Source organism: Triticum aestivum, chromosome 3B, assembly GCF_018294505.1.
Source record: "Triticum aestivum cultivar Chinese Spring chromosome 3B, IWGSC CS RefSeq v2.1, whole genome shotgun sequence".
NCBI lineage: Eukaryota > Viridiplantae > Streptophyta > Magnoliopsida > Poales > Poaceae > Triticum > Triticum aestivum.
In genome coordinates, this window is record NC_057801.1 from 202780393 (window position 1) to 202791205 (window position 10813).

Consider the following 10813-nt stretch of genomic DNA (forward strand, 5'->3'; position numbering starts at 1 on the left):
AAAACGACCGGATGGCACGAAGAAAGACGCAAAAGAAAAGAAGAAGAGGAAAGGAGATGATGAGCTAAAAAATGCTATGGAAGCAATTGTCAATGCAAGAAAAGAAGCCAACGAGGTGAGGAAAATGGCAAGGAACCAAGATGCTGCGACCGAGGAGAGGAGGTTGGCGGCCGAGGAGAGGAGGGTGGCGACCGAGGAGAGGAAAGTGGCATTGGAGGAGAGGAAGGTGGGCATGGAGGAGCGAGCTAAATTGTTGGTATGGGAGAAGCACTTATCCTTCTTGGACACATCTTTGTTCAATGATGCGCAAAAAGAGTATGTCAACCTTGCCCGTGAAGAAGTCTTGATCCAAAAAAAGCCATGATTCGCACAATGGGTGGCGGTGCCCTTGGCGGCATGGGTGGCGGTGGCCTTGGCGGCATGGGTGGCATTGATTCCATGGGTGGCTTTGGAGCTACCATGGGCGGCATGGGTTCCATGGGTGGCTTTGGAGCTACCATTGAAGGAAATATGCCCTAGAGGCAATAATAAAGTTATTATTTATTTCCTTATTTCATGATAAATGTTTATTATTCATGCTAGAATTGTATTAACCGGAAACATAATACATGTGTGAATACATAGACAAACTTAATGTCACTGGTATGCCTCTACTTGACTAGCTCATTAATCAAAGATGGTTATGTTTCCTAACCATAGACATGAGTTGTCATTTAATTAACGGGATCACATCATTAGTAGAATGATGTGATTGACTTGACCCATTCTGTTAGCTTAGCACTTGATCGTTTAGTATGTTGCTATTGCTTTCTTCATGATTTATACATGTTCCTATGACTATGAGATTATGCAACTTTCGTTTACCGGAGGAACACTTTGTGTGCTACCAAACGTCACAACGTAACTGGGTGATTATAAAGGAGCTCTACAGGTGTCTTCGAAGGTACATGTTGAGTTGGCGTATTTCGAGATTAGGATTTGTCACTCCGATTGTCGGAGAGGTATCTCTGGGCCCACTCGGTTATGCACATCACTATAAGCCTTGCAAGCATTGTAACTAATGAGTTAGTTGCGGGATGATGTATTACGGAACGAGTAAAGAGACTTGCTGGTAACGAGATTGAGCTAGGTATTGAGATACCGATGATCGAATCTTGGGTAAGTAACATACCGATGACAAAGGAAACAACGTATGTTGTTATGCGGTTTGACCGATAAAGATCTTCGTAGAATATGTAGGAGCCAATATGAGCATCCAGGTTCCTCTATTGGTTATTGACCGGAGACGTGTCTCGGTCATGTCTACATAGTTCTCGAACCCGTAGGGTCCGCACGCTTAAGGTTTCGATTGACAGTTTTATTATGAGTTTATGAGTTTTGATATACTGAAGGAGTTCGGAGTCCCGGATGAGATCGGGGACATGATGAGGAGTCTCGAAATGGTTGAGACGTAAAGATCGATATATTGGACGACTATATTCGGACATCGGAAAGGTTCCGAGTGATTCGGGTATTTTTCGGAGTACCGGAGAGTTACGTGAATTCGTATTGGGCCTTAATGGGCCATACGGGAAAGGAGAGAAAGGCCCAAAGGGTGGCCGCACCCCTCCCCATGGACTAGTCCGAATTGGACTAGGGAGGGGGGGCGCCCCTTCCTTCCTTCTCCTTCTCCTTCCCTTTCCTTCTCTCCTACTCCTTCTACTTGGAAGGGCTCCTAGTTCTACTAGGAAAGGGAAAATCCTACTCCCGGTGGGAGTAGGACTCCCCTAGGGCGCGCCATAGAGAGGGCGGCCCTCCCCCTCCTCCACTCCTTTATATACGGGGAGAGGGGCACCCCTTGGAGGTACAACAATTGATCTCTTGATCTTTTAGCCGTGTGCGGTGCCCCCCTCCACCATAGTCCTCCTCGATAATATTGTAGCGGTGCTTAGGCGAAGCCCTGCGACGGTAGAACATGAAGATCGTCACCACGCCGTCGTGTTGACGAAACTCTTCCCCGACATTCTACTGGATCGGAGTACGGGGAACGTCATCGAGCCGAACGTGTGCAAGAACTCGGAGGTGCCGTAGTTTCGGTGCTTGATCGGTCGGGCCGTGAAGACGTACGACTACATCAACCGCGTTGTGCTAACGCTTCCGCTTTCGGTCTACGAGGATACTTGGATACACTCTCCCCTCTTGTTGCTATGCATCACCATGATCTTGTGTGTGCGTAGGAAATTTTTTGAAATTACTACGTTCCCCAACAGTGGTATCAGAGCCTAGGTTTTATGCGTTGATGTTATATGCACGAGTAGAACACAAGTGAGTTGTGGGCGATACAAGTCATACCGCTTACCAGCATGTCATACTTTGGTCCGGCGGTATTGTTGGATGAAGCGGCCCGGACCGACATTACGCGTACGCTTACGCGAGACTAGTTCTACTGACGTGCTTTGCACACAGGTGGCTGGCGGGTGTCAGTTTCTCCAAGTTTAGTTGAACTGAGTGTGGCTACGCCCGGTCCTTGAGAAGGTTAAAACAGCACTAACTTGGCGAACTATCGTTGTGGTTTTGATCTGTACGTAAGAACGGTTCTTGCTCAGCCCGTAGTAGCCACGTAAAACTTGTAACAACAAAGTAGAGGACGTCTAACTTGTTTTTGCAGGGCATGTTGTGATGTGATATATGGTCAAGACGTGATGAGATATAAATTGTTGTATGAGATGATCATGTTTTGTTGAAGTTATTGACAACTGGCAGAAGCCTTATGGTTGTCTCTTTATTGCATAAAATGCAAGCGCCAAATAATTGCTTTACTTTATCGCTATGCGATAGCAATAGTTGCAAGAGCAATAGTTGGCGAGACGACCATGTGACAACACATTGATATAGATCAAGATGATGGAGATCATGGTGTCATGCCGGTAACGATGGAGATCATGACGATGCTTTGGAGATGGAGATCAAAGGCACAAGATGATGATGGCCATATCATGTCACATATTTTTGATTGCATATGATGTTTATGTTTTATACATCTTATTTTGTTTTGATTGACGGTAGCATTATAAGATGATGTCTCACTAAATTTCAAGATAAAAGTGTTTTCCCTAAGTATGCACCGTTGCCAAAGTTCGTCGTGCCCAGACACCACGTGATGATCGGGTGTGATAAGCTCTACGTCCATCTACAACGGGTGCAAGCCAGTTTTGCACATGTGGAATACTCAGGTTAAACTTGACGAGCCTAGCATATGCAGATATGGCCTTGGAACACTGAGACCGAAAGGTCGAGCGTGAATCATATAGTAGATATGATCAACATAGTGATGTTCACCATTGAAAACTACTCCATTTCACGTGATGATCGGTTATGGTTTAGTTGATTTGGATCACGTGATCACTTAGATGACTAGAGGGATGTCTATCTAAGTGGGAGTTCTTAAGTAATATGATTAATTGAACTTAAATTTATCATGAACTTAGTCCTGGTAGTATTTTGCAAATTATGTTGTAGATCAATAGCTCGCGTTGTTGTTTTCATATGTTAATTTTGATATGTTCCTAGAGAAAACTGTGTTGAAAGATGTTAGTAACAATGATGCGGATTGGATCCGTGATCTGAGGATTGTCCTCATTGCTGCACAGAAGAATTATGTCCTTGATGCACCACTAGGTGACAGACCTATTGCAGGAGCAGATGCAGACGTTATGAACATTTGGCTAGCTCAATATGATGACTACTTGATAGTTTAGTGCACCATACTTAACGGCTTAGAATCGGGACTTCAAAGACGTTTTTGAACGTCATGGACCATATGAGATGTTCCAGGAGTTGAAGTTAGTATTTCAAGCAAATACCCGAGTCGAGAGATATGATGTCTCCAACAAGTTCTATAGCTAAAAGATGGAGGAGAATTGCTCAACTAGTGAGCATGTGCTCAGATTGTCTGGGTGCTACAATTGCTTGAATCACATGGGAGTTAATCTTCCAGATAAGATAGTGATTGACAGAGTTCTCTAGTCACCATCACCAAGTTACTGGAACTTCATGATGAACTATAGTATACAAGGGATGACGAAAACGATTCCCGAGCTCGTTGTGATATTGAAATCGACGAAGGTAGAAATCAAGAAAGAGCATCAAGTGTTGATGATTGACAAGACCACTAGTTTCAAGAAAAGGGCAAAGGGAAAGAAAGGGAACTTCAAGTAGAATGACAAGCAAGTTGCCACTTCCGCGAAGAAGCCCAAAGCTGGACCAAAGCCTGAAGTTGAGTGCTTACACTGCAAAGAAAATGGTCACTGGAAGCGGAAATGCCCTGAATATTTGGTGGATAGGAAGGATGGCCAAGTGAACAAGGGTATATTTGATATATAGGTTATTGATGTGTACCTTACTAGTGTTTATAGTACCCCCTGAGTATTTGATACTTGTTCGGTTGCTAAAATTAGTAACTCGAAACAGGAGTTACAGAATAAACAGAGACTAGTTGAGGGTGAAGTGACGATGAGTGTTGGAAGTAGTTCCAAGATTGATATGATCATCATCACACACTCCCTATACTTTCGGGATTAGTGCTAAACCTAAATAAATGTTATTTGGCGTTTGCATTGAGCATAAAATATGATAAGATCATGTTTATTGCGGTACAATTATTCATCTAAAATAAAGAATAAAATTGTTATTCTATTTACATGAATAAAACCTTCAAAGGTCATACACCCAATGAAAATAGTTTGTTGGATCTCGATCATAGTGATACACATATTCATAACATTGATGCCAAAAGATGCAAATTAATAATGATAGTGCAACTTATTTGTGGCACTGCCGTTTGGGTCATATCAGTGTAAAGCGCATGAAGAAACTCCATAAAGATGGATTTTTGGAATCACTTGGTTATGAATCATTTGATTCTTGCGAACCGTGCCTTTTGGGCAAGATGACTAAAACTCCGTTCTTGGGAACAATGGAACGAGCTACTGACTTGTTGGAAATAATACATACCGATGTATGCGGTCCAATGAGTGTTGATGCTTGTGGCGGGTATCGTTATTTTCTGATCTTCACAGATGATTTGAGTAGATATGAGTATGTCTACTTGATGAAACATGAGTCTGAAATATTTGAAAAGTTCAAAGAATTTCAGAGTGAAGTGGAAAATCATCGTAATAAGAAAATAAAGTTTCTGCGATCTGATTGCAGAGACGAATATTTGAGTTACGAGTTTGGTCTTCAATTAAAACAATGTGGAATAGTTTCACAAACTCATGCCACCTGGAACACCATAGCGTAATGGTGTGTCCGAACATCGTAACCACACTTTTTTTTGACAGAAAGACTATAAGGGAACCCCCTACAGTATAGTTGGTGCAACAAACCCAAATTGCAAGTACCGTGCCTTGAACCTGGGTGGGTGGGAAGGCATCAGCCCCTTCCTACCACTAGGCTATGCCTTAGTCTGCGTAACCACACTTTATTAGATATGGTGCGATCTATGATATCTCTTACCGATTTACCATTATCATTTTGGGGTTATGCATTAAAGACAGCTGCATTCACTTTAAATAGGGCACCATCAAAATCCATTGAGACGAGGCCTTATGAACTATGGTTTGGCAAGAAACCAAAGTTGTCGTTTTTTTAAGTTTGGGGTTGCGATGCTTATGTGAAAAAGTTTCAACCTGATAAGCTCGAACCCAAATCGGAGAAGTGTGTTTTCATAGAATACCCAAAGGAAACTGTTGGGTACACCTTCTATCACAGATCCAAAGGCAAGATATTCATTGCTAAAATGGATCCTTTCTAGAGAAGGAGTTTCTCTCGAAAGAAGTGAGTGGGAGGAAAGTAGAGCTTGATAAGGTAATTGTACCTTCTCCCGAATTGGAAAGTAGTTCATCACAGAAATCAGTTCCAGTGATTCCTACACCAATTAGTGAGGAAGCTAATGATGATGATCATGAAACTTCAGATTAAGTTACTACAAAACGTCGTAGGTCTTCCAAAGTACAGTCCGCACCAGAGTGGTACGGTAATCCTGTTCTAGAAGTCATGTTACTAGACCATGATGAACCTACGAACCATGAGGAAGCGATGATGAGCCCAGATTCCGTGAAATGGCTTGAAGGCCATGAAATCTGAGATGGGATCCATATATGAGAACAAAGTGTGGACTTTGATTGACTTGCCCGATGATCGGCAAACCATAGAAAATAAATGGATCTTCAAGAGGAAGACGGACGTTGATAGTAGTGTTACTATCTACAAAGCTAGATTTGTCGAAAAAAAAGTTTTTGACAAAGTTCAAGATGTTGACTACGATGAGTTTTTTCTCACTTGTATCGATGCTTAAAGTCTGTCCGAATCATGTTAGCAATTGCCACATTTTATGAAATCTGGCAAAAGGATGTCAAAACTGCATTCTTTAATGGATTTATTAAAGAAGAGTTGTATATGATGCAACCAGAAGGTTTTGTCAATTCTAAAGGTGCTAACAAAATGTGCAAGCTCCACCAATCCATCTATGGACTGGTGCAAGCATCTCAGAGTTGGAATATACGCTTTGATAAGTTGATCAAAGCATATAGTTTTATATGCACTGAAGCCTGTATTTACAATAAAGTGAGTGGGAGCACTACAGCCTTTCTGATAAGTATATGTGAGTGGCATATTGTTGATCAGAAATGATGTAGAATTTTTCTGGAAAGCATAAAGGAGTATTTGAAAGGAGTTCTTTAAAAGAAAGACCTCAGTAAAGCTACTTACATATTGAGCATCAAGATCTATTGAGATAGATCAAGACGCTTGATAAGTTTTTCAATAAGTACATACCTTGTCAAGTTGTGAAGTAGTTCAAAATGGAACAGTCAAAGAAAGAGTTCTTGCCTGTGTTGCAAATGTGTGAAATTGAGTAAGACTCAAATCCCGACCACGGCAAAAAATAGAAAAGAGAATGAAAGTCATTCCCTATGCCTCAATTATAGGTTCTATAAAGTATGTTGTGCTATGTACCAGACCTATTGTATACCTTGCTTTGTATTTGGCAAGGGAGTACAATAGTGATCTAGGAGTAGATCACTGGACATTGGTTAAGAATATCCTTAGTAAGGACTAAGGAAATATTTCTCGATTATGGAGGTGATAAAAGAGCCCGTCGTAAAGAGTTACATCGGTGCAAGCGTTTACACCGATCCAGATGACTCTAAGTCTCAATCTGGATACATATTGAAAGTGGGAGCAATTAGCTAGAGTAGCTCCGTGCAGAGCATTGTAGACATAAAATATTTGCAAAATACATACGGCTCTGAATGTGACAGACCCGTTGACTAAGCTTCTCTCACGAGCAAAACATGATCACACCTCAGTACTCTTTGGGTGTTAATCACATAGCTATGTGAACTACATTATTGACTCTAGTAAACCCTTTTGGGTGTTGGTCACATGACGATGTGAACTATGGGTGTTAATCATATACAGATATGAATATTGGTGTTAAATCACATGGCGATGTGAACTAGATTATTTACTCTAGTGCAAGTGGGAGACTAAAGGAAATATGCCCTAGAGGCAATAATAAAGTTATTATTTAATTCCATATTTCATGATAAATGTTTATTATTCATGCTAGAATTGTATTAACCGGAAACATAATACATGTGTGAATACATAGACAAACTTAATGTCACTAGTATGCCTCTACTTGACTATCTCATAATCGAAGATGGTTATGTTTCCTAACCATAGACATGAGTTATCATTTGATTAACGGGATCACATCATTAGTAGAATGATGTGATTGACTTGACCCATTCTGTTAGCTTAGCACTTGATCGTCTAGTATGTTGCTATTGCTTTCTTCATGACTTATACATGTTCCTATGACTATGAGATTATGCAACTCCCGTTTACCAGAGGAATACTTTGTGTGCTACCAAACATCACAACATAACTGGGTGATTATAAAGGAGCTCTACAGGTGTCTCCAAAGGTACATGTTGAATTGGCGTATTTCGAGATTAGGATTTGTCACTCCGACTGTCGGAGAGGTATCTCTGGGCCCACTTGGTAATGCACATCACTATAAGCCTTGCAAGCATTGTAACTAATGAGTTAGTTGCGGGATGATGTATTACGGAACAAGTAAAGAGACTTGCCGGTAACGAGATTGAGCTAGGTATTGACATACCGATGATCGAATCTCGGGTAAGTAACATACCGATGACAAAGGGAACAACGTATGTTGTTATGCGGTTTGACCGATAAAGATCTTCGTAGAATATGTAGGAGCCAATATGAGCATCTAGGTTCCGCTATTGGTTATTGACCGAGAATAGTTCTAGGTCATGTCTGCATAGTTCTCGAACCCGTAGGGTCCGCACGCTTAAGGTTTCGATGACAGTTATATTATGAGTTTATGAGTTCTGATGTACCGAAGGAGTTCGGAGTCCCGGATGAGATCGGGGACATGATGAGGAGTCTCTAAATGGTCGAGACGTAAAGATCTATATATTGGACGACTATATTCGGACATCGGAAAGGTTCCGAGTGATTCGGGTATTTTTCGGAGTACCGGAGAGTTACGTGAATTCGTATTGGGCCTTCATGGGCCATATGGAAAAGGAGAGAAAGGCCCCAAAGGGTGGCCGCACCCCTCCCCATAGAGTAGTCCGAGTTGGACTAGGGAGGGGGCGCCCCCTTCCTTCCTTCTCCTTCTCCCTTCCCTTTCCTTCTCTCCTACTCCTTCTACTTGGAAGGGCTCCTAGTTCTACTAGGAAAGGGGGAATCCTACTCCCGATGGGAGTAGGACTCCCCTAGGGCGCGCCATAGAGAGGGCCGGCCCTTCCCCTCCTCCACTCCTTTATATACGGGGAGAGGGGCACCCCTTGGAGATACAACAATTGATCTCTTGATCTTTTAGTCGTGTGCGGTGCCCCCCTCCACCATAGTCCTCCTCGATAATATTGTAGCGGTGCTTAGACGAAGCCCTGCGATGGTAGAACATCAAGATCGTCACCATGCCGTCGTGCTGACAAAACTCTTCCCCGACATTCTGCTGGATCGGAGTACGGGGAACGTCATCGAGCTGAACGTGTGCAAGAACTCAGAGGTGCCGTAGTTTCGGTGCTTGATCGGTCGGGCCGTGAAGATGTACGACTACATCAACCACGTTGTGCTAACGCTTCCGCTTTCGGTCTACGAGGGTACGTGGACACACTCCCCTCTCGTTGCTATGCATCACCATGATCTTGTGTGTGCGTAGGATTTTTTGTGAAATTACTGCGTTCCCCAACAACCATGGAGACCATGGGAGGCATGGGTGGCTTTGGAGCTTCTCCGGGCAGCTTGGACGGCATGGGTGGCATGGGTGGCATGAGTTTTGCGTCTCTCATTGGGGGCATGGGTGCACCTCCGGGCGCCGGTGTGCCACCTTCACATGAAGATGCCGGTGAAGATCTTGGCAACACCTTCCGAGCTTCACGTGATGAGGATACGGCGTGCAACAATGAAGAGGAGGAGGAAGAATCATCTTCAGAGGAGTCAGATGAATCGGAGGAAGATGAGGATGAAGACGAAGATGAGGACGAGGCTTGATTGTTGTGCCTTTCGTTTGTGTCATGAACTTGGTTGAATTATGTTGTGGGCATGAATTTAAACTTGTGGGCATGAAATTGTGGGCACGAACTTGGTTGAATGATGTTTGTGATTCAAATTATATGCCATGTGTTTTGTGTTGATGTGTGAATTTTGTGCCCAAAATGAGAACAAATGTAGGCGCCGGCTGCTCGCGCACGCTGCATTTTAGTGCGCTGCTGGAGCTGCGCGCGTGCTGCATTTTAGCGCGGCTGCTGGAGCCAGCGCTGCACGACGCGCCAAACCTGGTGATGGGCGCGCCACAAACCAGATTTTAGCGCGCCGCGCGTTGGGCGTCTGTTGGATATGCTCCTAGGATGTTATATTGTTCAGCTGATTTATGAGACATCATTGGAGTTTAATCCTAGGGTCAAATCAGTGCGCCTTGCCTCCTTGAGTGAATGCAAGACCTCCTATTCAAATTTTGCAAACTACAAAAGCATGCCTCAACTGATAAAATTAAGTACTCTAATTGCAATCTTGGACCCTGGCATCTCACATGTATGTTTTTGACTTGTTTTTCTTGATTACTTGTCTAACTGGCCAAACCTTACCTGGCCCAGCTCACCGTCTTGAGTGAATGCCCTACCCTAATTTGAAAAAAAAATTGGTTCAACTGGTAACATAGTCTTTGTACATGGCATTAATCTCAATTCTCAAATATGTGTTTAACTTGTTTTGTTCTTGGTTAGGCTCTAAATAGCCAAACCAACCTATTGTGTCTCGCCTTGTGAATGCTAGAGGTTCTATCCAAATTTTGATAAAAAACCCCATGCTTTGACTAATTTAAAAGGAGTAATGTGATATTGGACTTCCACATGAATCTCAATGTTCATATTTATGTTTGACTTGTGTTTCTCTTGATTGCTTCTCTAAGTGGCCAAAATGAGTCCATCGCGCCTCACCTTCTCAAGTGAATGCTAGAACTCTTATCCAAATTTTAAAAGCTAAAAAAATTGGTCCTACTGATGAAAAGTGTATTCTTGGACATGGCAAAAATTTCTCAATTCTCAAATATATAATTTGACTTAATTTTGTCTTGGTTATATCTCTAGATGGCCAAAACTGTCCCACTTTGTCTCTTCTCCTTAAGTCAATGCTCAAGAAGTAACCTGATGTTTTTTTAGAAAAGGGGGGACTCCCCGGCCTCTACACCAGAACGATGCATATGGCCATATTTATAAATAAAATAGGATCA